Source organism: Helianthus annuus, chromosome 5 (genome assembly GCF_002127325.2).
Source record: "Helianthus annuus cultivar XRQ/B chromosome 5, HanXRQr2.0-SUNRISE, whole genome shotgun sequence".
In the NCBI taxonomy this organism is placed as follows: domain Eukaryota; kingdom Viridiplantae; phylum Streptophyta; class Magnoliopsida; order Asterales; family Asteraceae; genus Helianthus; species Helianthus annuus.
In genome coordinates this window covers 46,613,950-46,626,972 of record NC_035437.2, presented here as the reverse complement: position 1 = coordinate 46,626,972, position 13,023 = coordinate 46,613,950, and the positions used below count along the sequence as shown (strand labels likewise).

Here is a 13,023-nt window from a genome sequence, read left to right as displayed (position 1 = left end):
ATTTGTTTTGGTTTTGTTGGTTACTACTATTGTCGGGTTCTCTCCAACCAAGGTTAGGGTGGTTACGCCTTCCTTGGTTGTAGGTACCTGTTGGAGGACCTGACGGCCTAGGTCTATTATCAATGTAGTTTACCGTTTCCGTTTGATTATCCATTTCTTTCATACAACTCCAATTTTCATGTGACCCACCGCACCCTTCACAAGTCATAACCGAGGCCGTCTTTTCCATTTCTAACTTTTTGATTTTCGAAGAGAGGGCCTCGATTTGGGCTTGTAAAGAAGTACTTTCATCAACCTTATGGGCGCCAGGGGCAATAGATTTTGTGCCTCGGATAGTGTGCCACTGAAAATTGTTTTGAGCAATTTCCTCAATTTGATTATAAATTTCATTTGGGTGACGATTACCTAGAAGTCCCCCGTAGCTAGAGTCAAGTGTTTGTCTTGTGTGTGGCAACAACCCATTATAGAAAGTGGATACTTGTTGCCATACCGCAAGACCATGGTGAGGACATTTTCTTAATAGCTCCTTGAATTCTTTCCCAAGTTTCATATAAGGATTCCCCGTCCTCTTGTGAGTATGTATTAATTTCAGTAATTAATTTAGTCGTTTTAGAAGGAGGGAAATACTTATACAAAAACTTTTGGGCTAGTTCATCCCAAGTGTTTACCGAACCCACTGGGAGGGTGTTAAGCCAAGCCTTAGCTCGGTCATTTAGTGAAAATGGGAGCATTCGGAGGCGGATGGCGTCATTCGATGCTCTGTTGATCCGAAAAGTATCACATATTATAACAACCTTAACGTAAACCGACACCCTCATAGATTTTTCGACACCCTAATATATCTTAAAATGTCTCAATATGTCTCTATATGCACCCCGTATGTGAAAACCAAGCCTGAAATACGTTATAGTTTATAAAAATAAAATAAAAATCTGAATTTAGAGCTGAGGCGGGCCGCGTACGATCCCACCTCAAGCTCACGCGGGCCGTATGAGAGCACTAACCGGACTCCGCTGAATTCTTTAGTTCAAGCGGGCCGCGTAAGCTTAAGCTTACATTGACGCGGGCCGCGCGGACTCATAAAACGCGGATACATCCGGAGCTGACACGTGTCAGCACCGTGTCAAGTCTACTTGGTGACCCAGCCAAGCTACGCGTTGACCCAGCGTTGACGCGGGCCGCGTAAGCTTGGCCTGTTCTTTACGCGGGCCGCGTGGAGACTCGATTACAGCCCTATATAAGAGGGCAACGGGCCTTCAGTCTGTTTCGTTCATTCCTTTCTTTCAATCTAAATTTCTGAAGTAGCGTTTTTATACCCGGGCATTATACCCCCTAAAATAGTGAGGTTCTGCTACGATGTAAGTATTATAACCCCTGGAGACGTATTAGATACGCTGCCCGATTGATCTAGGGTTCCGTAACGGCTGTCGTGATTCTGCCCGACGTAGTCGTTGGAATGTCGTCTCGGGGAGGGTATTACTAATGTTAAAATGGGTTATTATACTAACACACGTGCATTTGTGTAAATTATAGATATTCACCAGGAAACCCTAAAGGATAACCTAAAACAGCAATGTGAGTAATCCTCTTTTTGTTAAATGTTTTTACAAAACCTTACATACTTTTCCATGCGAATAACAGTTATTGAGTATTTGTAAGAATACAATTATCATGGGTATGTTGGGGTTTTGTATACAAAATCTGTTACCACCTGGTTAAGGAGTAACATTTCCACAAGTCAGGTCTGGCAGTACCAACGGGTGATAATTGATATAACTTGGAAACAAATGTAATTGCGGGATGCGCCCTCAATACTGTTCACTGTGAAATAATTTGAAACTTGATTAAACTGGGATTCACTCACCAGTATTTCCCACTGACAAAATGTTTTTAAAACGCGTTTCAGGTAACAAAATGTGAAAGCCAAATAGAAGCCAGCTGGACAGCACTGCAGGCTTGGAAAAGTGGCAATAAAGTTACTTAAGAATAAAATAGATGTTTTTATTAAATAAATAGGATTTATTCCTATGAAATGTGTGTATTGAAAACTTGGGTTTTACCCATGTGTTTAATGTTATAAAACATGGTGGTTTACTCTGATTAAATATTTCCTAACTACGGTCCTGATGAAAATTTCCGCTGCTAAATTGGATAAATAAATGTGATACCACCAAAACTGGCTCACGGCCGCCCGTTCCCGGGAACTAGGGATCGGGGGCTGTGACAGAAGGTGGTATCAGAGCTATGGCACTGATTCAGCCACAGAAGTGTTCTGCTGACATCAAAATTCAAAGTGTTAGGAAATAAATTACGGAAATACGTGCATAATTGTATTTTCTTGCTATGTGTTATCTGACTATTTGTTAGTTTACAGTATGAGCGACCAAGGACCCTCTGACGCGTATCGTCAATTGTCTGGTTCGCCTAGGAGCGAAGGCACCTCCTCTTCTCAGCCTGCCCTCTTAGGGTACTTTGCTGATACGGAAGAAGGAATCTTTGTGTTTAAGGCTCAATCTGAAGAGCCATTTCCTCAGAAAAAGAGGGGACGTTCAGTAGGGGAGCGCACGAGCGTAGGAAACGTATGATAAAAATGCAGGAACAGCGAGTGTTAGCCGTAGCAAAAAGAGAGACTGATGCTTATAATCAGGATATGCTCAATAGGGGTATCGCTAATATCCATATTTTAGCAACCACTGCTGCTGACCCAAACCTGGAACAAATGCTAGCACCCCAACCACCAAATCCTGACCAACCCATGGAAGTAGAAAACCCTGGAAATCAAATAGAAATGCCTGATTACAACCCGGAGGAGATACCTAGGGTACCTGCACCAAATCCCCTAGACCTAAACAACTACGACCCCTGGTGGGACGATGTTAGGGACTACGTGCAACAAAACCCAATACAGGAAAATGTGCCAATACCCAACTTAGGAGCCTACCTAGGGTTAGATCCTCAAGATCCCTACAACATTAGTGATGCATATGTTAGGGAAATTTTAGAGAATACCCATACCAGGCCCCTATGCCTCCATATCAGGAACCTGCACCCCATATTCCAAACCCAGTCCTAGAACCTACACCCCCAATGAGTGCAGAAAATGTCCAAGAACTTAGGACCTTCGGTGAGGAAATTTTAGAAAGCAGTGAGAGAATGCGACAGGTGGGAGAACGCCTCGTATGGAAATACGACGAGCGTAATATGGATTTTTGGATGAATCCATATCAGTAAATGTGATGGCAGGAACGGTAGTAGTAATCATATAATATAATAATATATGTGTGTATGTGTAAAAAAAAAAAACTACGGATGCCTACTATTAGTATTGTAGCTTTACATTTCAGTCGGTATTGTAATTTAAATTTCAGTACTGGTGTGTAATGATGCATATTATATAAATAGAGTAAAAGTCGCAATGCTCGACGTTTTTGACTAAAAAGTGCTTGTCATGTGATTGGCTATATTCAAATATTTTTTGTGATATTAATGTTTGGTAAATGTTTAAAATTCAGATGGCCGACAAGGGAAATCAAGATAATCTAAATAACGATAACCAGAGTAACATTAACATGGTTAATGAGAATCCGGACAATAATAACAATGGAAACCAAATGGATAATAGTGCCGTTCAACACATAGTGGCACAGGGAATTATAGATGCAATGCCATTTATTATTCAAACGGTTCAAGAAGCAAATAATAAAAGTAAGCATAACAGTAAACGACCAAGTGAACCGGAACACAGCGTGAACAATGGACTCGTATTTCAAGCGCCCATTTCCAAAAGAAGAAGAACCATGCCATACGGTTGTTCTTACAAAGAATTCTGGTCCTGTAAACCAATAGAATTCTCGGGTAATGAAGGACCCATTACAGCCCTACGCTGGATAGAGAAAACTGAGGCTGTTCTGAAAATAAGCAAGTGTGCTGAAGAAGATAAGATAATGTTTGCTTCAAATATGTTTAAAAACGCAGCCTTAGAATGGTGGAACACCATCCTCCAGTCAAGAGGAAGTGATAGAATTTATAGCATGGAATGGGAGGAGTTCAAAAATATGGTAGAAAGGAAATTCTGCCCTCCCAATGAAAAGGAACAGATAACCAAAAAGTTACTGAATCTTAGAATGACCGGGGTAGACAGTAAGGGTTACACTACCACATTCTTTGAATATGCTAGGATAGTACCAACCCTTGCATCACCTGAACCAGTGATAATCTCCCGTTATATCTGGGGATTAATTGGAGAGATTAGACATGTAGTAAAGGCAGCTAGACCCCAAACTATAGAAGAAGCTGTAGAACTAGCCAATACCTTGACAGATGAGTTAATCCGTACTAGAGAAGAAGACCAGAGGAGAAACCTAACCCAAAGGCTTACTCAAGAATTCCGTTCTGGGAATTCCAACCGTAGGAATATAGGTTCTACCTCTGCACCATACTGCAGAAACTGCAAGAAGAAGCATTCTGGAAAATGCTCCACTTACTGTAATTACTGTAAGGCGCCAGGACACAAGGAAGAAAATTGCAGGAGAAAAACCAGTAATGGAATGTGCTACAACTGTGGAGAAAAAGGTCATATTAAGACAAACTGTCCAAAATTGGCTCCAGCTGCAAACAACAAGAATACTAAAAATGCTAGAGCATTTGTTCTAACGGCAGATGAAGCCAAAATGATTCCAGACGTCATTGCTGGTACGTTTTTAGTTAATGATATTTTTGCTAAAGTATTATTTGACTCTGGTGAAAACCAAAGATTTATTAATACTTCATTTTGCAAACTCCTAAATCAATCATTAACTAAACTACCACAAGAATGTCTAGTAGAAACCGCAAATGGAGAAACCGTTAGGATTTTTGAAATCTTGCAAGGAGCAAGAATAGAAATTTTTAATCAAAAATTTATTGCAAACCTTTACCCAATGAATCTGGTAGGATTTGATGTCGTGTTAGGAATGGATTGGTTAATAGCCAATAAAGCCAATATCTTATGTGATCAAAAGTCAATTCAGGTAAAATCACCAAGAGGTGAAAAGATCACAATTAAAGGAGATAAACCATCTAGATCCACTAAATTCATCTCTGTGATGAAAACTACGAGTTATATAAGGAAAGGATCTATAGTGTATTTGATTTCTATAATCACTAACACTAAAGGAAAAGAATTAAAAGACATTCCAGTGGTGTCTCAGTTTTCAGATATCTTTCCAGAAGAATTGCCAGGACTACCACCAGACAGGGAAGTTGAATTCAGTATTCACCTGCTACCAGGAACAGCACCAATTGCCAAAGCACCTTACCGTTTGGCACCCGCGGAAATGCAAGAACTGAAGAAACAACTAGACGAATTGTTGGAGAAAGGATTCATACAGCCAAGCTCATCGCCATGGGGAGCGCCGATTATATTTGTTAAAAAGAAGGACGGATCAATGCGTATGTGCATTGACTACCGTGAATTGAACAAAGTCACGATTAAGAATCGATATCCATTACCGAGGATCGATGATTTGTTTGATCAACTTCAAGGAGCTCGATTTTTCTCGAAAATTGATTTAAGATCAGGATATCATCAATTAAAGGTACAGGAAGAGGATATTCCTAAAACCGCATTCCGAACAAGGTATGGTCATTATGAATTTACTGTCATGCCATTTGGTTTAACCAATGCCCCAGCCGCATTCATGGACATGATGAACCGAATATGTAAACCATATTTGGATAAATTCATAATTGTCTTCATAGATAATATTCTAATTTACTCTAAAAGTAAAGAGGAGCATGCAAAGCACTTGCACTTACTTTTAAGTTTATTGAGAAAGGAAAAGCTTTATGCTAAATTTTCAAAGTGCGAATTTTGGTTAGAACAGGTACAATTTCTCGGACATTTAGTTAATCATGAAGGAATTCATGTAGATCCAACAAAGATCGAGGCAATTACCAGATGGAAAACCCCTGAGTCACCAACTGAGGTTAGAAGTTTCTTAGGGTTGGCTGGTTATTATTGAAGATTTATCCGAGATTTTTCTAGAATAGCCATTCCTTTAACTAAGTTAACCTGTAAATCTGTTAAGTTTGAATGGGGACCAAAACAAGAAGAAGCTTTTAGAATCCTTAAGCAAAGATTAACCCATACACCCATACTAGCATTACCGGAAGGAACTGAAGACTTTGTAGTCTTTTGTGACGCTTCTAAGTTAGGTTATGGATGTGTATTAATGCAACGTCAAATGGTTATAGCTTATGCCTCTAGACAGCTTAAGAGTCATGAAGAAAATTATTCAACCCATGATTTGGGGTGAAATACATGTTACATATTGTTTACAAACGCTTTAAACATGGTATGATTAGCTAAGGAATTTACTGCTAGATCATGTGAATGGGTAGGCTATTATCGTAAGACCATTAATCCTTGTATAAGGACCGAGGGGCATGAGTGATAGATCTGTTGGGTGTTGCGAGCCCCACCCATGGGCCAGCGAGTGGCTGCATGTGGTGACTATGTCATTCCGCCGGAGGGGCCGGTACGAAATACGCATACAGGTTTGAGTGCTTCCTAGGCCATGTCACTTATTAATGTATTAGCTACACATTAATTGATCTCCTTTTTCCTTTAATGTTACATACCAGGGACATACATATTTACTGACACACTTTAAAGGCTCATTCATTGATACACATACACATGAACTCGCTCAACTTTTGTTGACGTTTTTCAAACTACATGTATTTCAGGAAATTAAGTATGGATTTGGCGGGCGTTGGAGTTTCAAGTCATGTTAAGTATAAAGAAGTCATCCATGGTCTCTTGATTTGGTCAGTGTGTCTTGATCCTGGACGAGACACGTCTTCCAAACTTTGATTACAACTATTATCTCTTGACGAGTCCCTAGCGAACTTTTACACAATTCATATGGTTTGTAAAACTTGAATTTGGAGTTTATGTTTTAGACAATGTTGTTATGTTTTAAGCTCATTTTATGGATGACAAACCTTTGGTTTTATCATATAGATGTTTGATATGGTTGAATGCAATGATAACAAGAAAGTCACACCATAATCACGCTTCCGCAAAAGTCAGGGTGTGACACTCTCGCTGCTCATGCATGAGCTTGCTACTCTTGTGGTGACCCGAATCACTTTGCTAATGTCTGCCCGAATCGAGTTGTGAAACAAGAATCACAGCAGCAATAACAGCAACAGCAGCAATAACCACAACAAGCAGCCCGCGGAAGAACTTTCAACATCAATGTCCGCCAGGCTCAGACTGACAACAATGTTGTCAATGGTACGTTTCTCGTTAACGGTATTTATGCTTAGTGTTTATATGATATTGGAGCCGATAACTGTTTTGTGTCATTTGAATTCGAAAAGCTCCTAAACTGTAAACGCGCTAACCTCCCAACAACGTTCGACATAGAAATTGCCACTGGAAGAATCGTCACTGCTAGTTCTTGTCCGTGATTGTACTCTTGAACTCAACAATCACGTTTTCCCGATCAATCTCATTCCAATGCAACTTGGTAGTTTTGATGTCATAGTATTAGTAGGCATGGATTTTCTTCGTGAAAATCGTGCTGAAGTTGTTTGTTTCGAAAAGATGATTCGTTTCTCTCTTTCTAATGGTGACCAACTCTGTGTTTATGGCGAAGTATCCTCGAAGGAACTGAAACTTATGCCGTGCACTCAAGCAAGCAAGTATCTCCGAAAGGAATACATGGCTTTCTTGGCTCACATTGTAGTACCGGAGAAGGAAAAGAAGCCGATGGAAAAGGTACTTGTGGTTTGTGATTTTCCCAATGTCTTTCCTGACGATTACCCGGTCTACCCCCGACTCGTGATATCGATTTTCGTATCGACCTAATTTCTGGAGCTAACCCTGTCGCTAAAGCCCCTTATCGTCTCGCACCATCCAAAATGCGTGAACTTTTTAGTCAACTACAGGAATTACTTGATAAAGGCTTCATACGCCCTAGCACATCTCCATGGGGCGCACCTGTCATTTTCATGAAAAAGAAGGATGGATCGTTCCAAATGTGCATCGACTATAGGGAACTCAACAAGCTCACTATCAAGAATCACTACCCTCTACCTCGAATCGACGATTTATTTGATCAACTGCAAGGCGCTACGTGTTTTTCTAAGATCGATCTACACTCTGGTTATCATCAACTACGAATACAGGAGGAAGATATCCCTAAAACCGCTTTTCGTACTCGCTATGTCCATTATAAATTCGTTGTTATGCCCTTTGGTCTTACCAACGCACCCGCAGTTTTCATGGACATTTCCTCGAGTTCCGAGACTAGACAAAGAACATAGGACAAACTCTGTTTTGTTTTATTTCATTTTGTCTTTATTTTATTTTATATATATATGTGTGTGTTGTTGTATCATTTTGTTGACAGGTCTAAATCATGCCGCCACGTATGAGACGCGGACGAGGAAAGGCTCCTTTCACGAGCCACGACCACGAAGCCGGACCCTCACACCAGCGAACACCTTCCATTACGATGAGTACGAGCCCACAAGAGCCGTGGAGGCTCTATGTTGAACCCGGGAGGCGGTCAGTTTCCCTCAGCTCTTCACCTTCATACTTACATTCCTTTGGGCCCCAATCAGAGAATGAGCCCAATGATCAACCACCCTCTTTCATACCATTGCAAAGGTCCAATTCTCACCATTCCTTTGACGACCCAACCCCAGTCTTCCAAAGCCGGTTCAACCCGGCCAACATCTTTCCAGAACCCGTGGGATTCAACCCACTAGGACCTGAGGATCATTTCTCAGGAAACCATGCTTACGATATGGATGAAGACACGGACCCCGTGGAACCAGCATCCGGAACACCAAACCACCCCATCGAGATCTCAGATGGGTCTTCATTTCACGGATCACCTTATCGTGGTCCGGATAGCTACGAGGAGAGGTTCCGAAACATTGATTGGTATTTTACCCCCTCTCACCACTCCTCTCCGTATCAGCAGCAGCAGCAACAGCAATAGGATCCTTCTCAGGATTCTCGTTTTGTGGCAGTCACTCCGCCACCACCACCACCAGCAGAGCAGCAACCGCCTCCGGAGCCACCGAGGCGGAGAAGGTCAAACGCACGGATGTCCGTGCGAGGGGGAGTCCGTATCAGCACTCCCCAACCATCGAGTGGCAGTCATTATCCGCTACTCCAGGAAGAAGAAGAAGAAGAACCACAAATGGGGGGTCCATCAAACCCCATTCCGGAGGTCAACTCAGTGCCTATGGCACCTCCGTTGGGTTTTGACAGCCCAATACCTGCTTACGCCGACTCAGCGGCGTACAACCCTTTTGAGCAGTCGGCTCACACCCAGTTCGACTATGCTAATGTGGACCCATACCAGGAGGCGTGGGATTACAACGCTCGACACCCTGAAGGGCCCTATGGTGGTCCATGGACTACCGGGTACCCTCCATATGTGTACCAGCAACCACTACCTCCTCAACCGCTGTACCAGCCGCCGCAGCCACAGCTTATTCCGCCGGAACGTCAGCAGGAGGTTCTTGATAGGTTGAACCAGGTCGAACAAGAAGTTCGAGAAGACCGCAGGGAGCGGCAAGGCTTCTTCAAGGGTCTGTCAGACTTGCTAAAGGGGAAGTCCAAGAGAAGGGGTCATTGAAGACCTTTGTTGTTTATTTGCTTAGTTGTAATCAGTCCCTGCGTGGACTTTATGTTCTGTACTCAGCTCCTACGCGAGCTTGTCTTTTAGTATTCTGCCCCGGCGTGGGCATATCTTTCAGTTGACCCCTGCGTGGGTTTGTTTGTTTGTTGTTTGTTGTATTTCGCCCCTGCGTGGGCATGTTATTTGTAGAAGTCCCGTTTAGGGCAAGTGATTGTACTGTTAAATCTTTATAGTGGAATGTTGCATTTAAATTTTCATGATTGTTATTATAAATAAGTATATGAATACACTTAAAATAAAAAGTAAAATGAAAATAACATTTCCTAAAATAAAGAAGACCTACCATTAATATAAAATGGCAAAATCTAAAAAGGGACAAGACCTAGCCACGTGTCATTTTAAGAAAAGGCCAAGATGGTATCTCCATAATTAGATTCAGGTCCATATTTAACGTCTCAACTTAGGATTGACCTGCGTTATGTTAAAAAGAGAATCTTAGGGGTAAAACCTAGCCACGTGTCGTCGCAGACATGGCCAAGATGGTAGAACCTGTTTAAAAGATTCCAAATTCTGTTGACATCTGTAAGTATGTTGACATGCTGGGTAAACTGTGACACAGTGAAAGTCACATAGGCCATCTTTGAAAATTGGGTTAATTTAAAATTCCCTGTAAGTAAATAACCATCCCTTGGGGATGAAGTGCCTGCGGGTAATATATATATAAATGTCCTAGGGACTAAGAGACAGTTGGAGTTTGTAACTCACTGTCTAGAATAGGGTAATGAACTATGATTCAAACCCCAATACCTTGATTCTGTAAGAATCCGGGTTATAGATTAACACTGTCTTCGTGACTAAGTTATATGTTAATTCTAAATTGTAATATAGGATTATAATAAAGATCCTGAATAAATACTTGATTAATAAATTAACCAGCAATGGCTATTTAAAACCATGGTTAATAAAATATAAAATGATGTATTAGCTTCTAAATAAAACCTTGCCTATTATTGTTTATATGTAGCAACTGAGGCTACATGGCGGGGTCGGACGAAGTAAACAGTCGTCCGGTAGAGAATCACGATAATGCGAAAATACAGTTAACTGGCGCAGAGCTGAAAGCGCTTGTAGATGATGCGGTTACAAAGGCTTTAGAAAGGCAGTACCGTGAGTACAGTGGGACCCATAGTAGGACCTTGTCTACACCGCATATCAAATCCAAGACTCATTCGGGAGGTCACAGCAAGCCACCACTTACTCCACCAAAGTCTAAGAAAAATGAGTCCAAGAAAGATGATGACAGACATTCCTCCAACGAAAATAGCGTCCCGTCCAAAAGGTTAGTATTGGATGACAAGCCTCATGTCAAAGGGTGCACATATAAGTACTTCGTCTCATGGAAGCCTCGAGATTTTACTGGAGAGAAAGGGGCGGTGGATTGCATGACGTGGTTAGATGAAATGGACACGGTGGTAGATATAAGTGGTTGTGCTGAAAAAGATATTGTGAAGTTTGTGTCACAATCTTTCAAGGGTTAAGCCCTAGCATGGTGGAAGTCGTTGATTCAAGCCACCGGAAAGGTACCTCTGTACAACATGTCTTGGGAACAATTTGTTGCCCTGATCAAGGAGAATTACTACCCTCAGCACGAGGTTGAAAGAATAGAATCTGACTTTCTATCTCTGGTAATGAAGAACCTGGACCGCCAGGCCTATCTCACAAGTTTCAATACCTTGTCGAGGCTAGTTCCTTACCTTGTGACGCCTGAACCAAAGAGGATAGCCCGTTTTATTGGGGGTCTGGCCCCAGAAATAAAAGCAAGCGTCAGGGCCTCTCGGCCCACAACATTCAGATCAGTAGCTGACATATCTCTGTCTCTAACGCTGGACACAGTGAGACAGAGATCACTGAGAAATTCAGATACCGAGAAGAGGAAACGCGAAGATGATGGTTCGCGACGCCCAGACAAGAAGCGTAAGGGAGGCAACGACCAGAAGAAAGGGTCGGAATCTAAGAAGGGTGATCATCAGTCGAGTGATAAACCCCGGTGCAAGGTTTGTAAGAAGCACCACTTTGGAAAATGCAGGCAAGAGTCAAGATCGCAATCCCAGCCAAAAGCGTGTGGAATTTGTAAGTCCCCAGATCACAAGGCAATAGATTGTAAGAAACTTAAGGACGCCACATGCTTCAATTGTAATGAGAAGGGGCATATTAGGCCCAACTGCCCGAAACTTGCGAAGAAGACTGAAGAGGGAAAGAAGACCAATGCAAGGGTCTTCCGCATGGATGCGAAGGAAGCTATTCAAGATGACAATGTCATAACAGGTACTTTTCTCATTGATGATGTCTACGCAAGGATATTGTTTGATTCTGGGGCGGATAGATCCTTTGTAGATAATAAGTTTTGTGAATTATTGAAACTACCTGTTAAAACCATAAGTATGAAATATGAAGTGGAATTAGCTGATGGATCAATAGAAACAGTTTCGACTGTATTAGACGGATGTGTCCTGTCCATTAGGAACCACTCTTTTCCTTTATCCTTGTTACCCTTTAAGCTAGCAGGCTTTGATGTAGTAATAGGTATGGATTGGTTATCGCATAACCAAGCCCAAATTGTATGCAACAAGAAGCAGGTAGTAATCAAGGCTCCATCTGGTGAGCCACTCACTATTCAGGGAGATACTCAACATGGATTGCCTGAGCAAGTGGCTATGCTCAAGGCATCCAGATGCCTGAGTAAGGGTTGTGTCATTTATATGGCACAAGTGACCATTGACGAGAAAAAGCCCAGGATCGAAGACATACCAGTCATTTCTGATTATCCCGAGGTTTTTCCGGAAGAACTACCTGGTTTGCCACCAGATAGGCAAGTGGAATTCAGGATTGACATCATCCCCGGAGCTGCACCAGTGGCCAGAGCACCATATAGATTAGCACCAACGGAAATGAAGGAATTAAGGACGCAGCTAGATGATTTACTAGCTAAAGGTTTCATTAGACCTAGTTCGTCTCCATGGGGAGCACCAATTTTGTTCGTTAAGAAGAAGGATGGATCAATGCGTCTATGCATTGATTACCGTGAGCTAAACAAGGTTACTATCAAGAACAGATATCCTTTGCCTAGAATCGATGATCTATTCGACCAGCTACAGGGAGCGAGTTACTTTTCTAAGATAGATCTCAGGTCAGGGTATCATCAATTGAAGGTCAAGGAGGAGGATGTACATAAGACCGCGTTTAGGACTCGTTATGGTCATTACGAGTTCCTAGTGATGCCTTTTGGGCTCACCAACGCACCTGCCGCATTCATGGATCTCATGAATCGCGTATGCAAGCCTTATCTGGATAAATTTGTCATCGTCTTCATTGATGA

At 42.0% G+C, this 13,023-nt stretch overlaps 1 non-coding gene across 1 annotated transcript; it reads left to right on the top strand.

Moving 5' to 3' along the window:
- Nucleotides 1-494: 494 nt before the first annotated feature.
- LOC118492830 lies at nucleotides 495-602 on the top strand. Its single transcript, XR_004894831.1, has one exon. It is a non-coding gene; the product is annotated as a small nucleolar RNA R71 (small nucleolar RNA).
- Nucleotides 603-13,023: the final 12,421 nt, after the last annotated feature.